Below are 1,120 nucleotides of genomic sequence, written 5' to 3'. Positions count from 1 at the left end.
GGAAGCTCCATGCCCTGGCAGACAAGGTTGACAAGGTGCACAGGGACTGCACCATCTCACGGGTGGTGGCCAGCTCCAGCAGTGCTGTGTCTGGAGTCCTGACCATCCTTGGTCTGGCTCTGGCACCTGTGACAGCAGGAGTCAGTCTGGCACTGTCAGCCACTGGCTTGGGGCTGGGGGCAGCAGTGGCTGTGACTAGTGTTTCCACAAGCATTGTGGAAAAGGTAAGTGTGGTGTCTGCTGAAGCTAAAGCCAGCAAGCTGGCACCGACCGACAAAGACACAAGGGCATGAAAGAAGTTTTGGATCAGAGTGGCCCCAGACTTCTTTCCTTATCCATGAATTCCTTCAAGAAACTGAAAAACATCAAGGATAATATTCGTGCCATCAAACTGACCAAAGCCAACCCTAGCCTAGTAACTAATGCCAAGCGTCTCATGACCACAGGAAAGACATCAACCGAAACCACTAAACAGGTGAAGGAAGCCTTTGGAGGTACCGCTCTGGCAATGAGCAAAGGAGCCCGATCATGGGTGCAGCTGCCACAGGTTTCCTCCTCCTGCTGGATGTGGTCAGCCTTGTAGGAGACTCGAAGCATTTGCATGAAGGAGCAAAGGCTGAGTCTGCTGCAGAGCTGCAGCATCAGGCTCAGGACCTGGAACAGAAGTTGCAGGAGCTCATCCGGGTCCATGACAGCCTGATTCAGTGACCATTTCCCCTTCAGTGTAGTGCAGAAGACTGGGGAGGGAGTGTGCTGGACAGAGCCATGAAGGCATGGGAGCCCCTGACTGTATCCCTTCTAGGCTCCATACAGCCTTGCAGTTCAGCCAAGTGAACAATCGCAGTGACCGTTCACACCTCCCTTCTGCCTGCTGCCCTTCTTTTGCCTATGACTTGTTCAGAACTATGCAAGGAAAAATGTAGAAGCTTTTTTAAGAACTCGGGAAACTTTGTGGGTGGATTCATAGAGTTAATCTCCTTCTCCATCACTGGCTAAAGTTTGGGGGTGGCCTTGTTCCATTGCCGTCCAGAAGACAGTGAAGGGAAGAATTGTAATATCCTTCAAGACCACCCAGTACATTCCCCCTTCGAAAAGGGCTTTCCAAACTGTACTAGCAGGC

General features: G+C 51.7%; 1 pseudogene; it reads left to right on the top strand.

Moving 5' to 3' along the window:
* The first annotated feature begins 5 nt into the window (after positions 1–5).
* Positions 6–708, top strand: LOC110315360 (annotated as a pseudogene).
* Positions 709–1,120: the final 412 nt, after the last annotated feature.

Source organism: Mus pahari, unplaced genomic scaffold, assembly GCF_900095145.1.
Source record: "Mus pahari unplaced genomic scaffold, PAHARI_EIJ_v1.1 scaffold_15601_1, whole genome shotgun sequence".
NCBI lineage: Eukaryota > Metazoa > Chordata > Mammalia > Rodentia > Muridae > Mus > Mus pahari.
The sequence above is the reverse complement of the archived record's forward strand: the minus strand, read 5'-3'. Positions and strand labels throughout refer to the sequence as shown.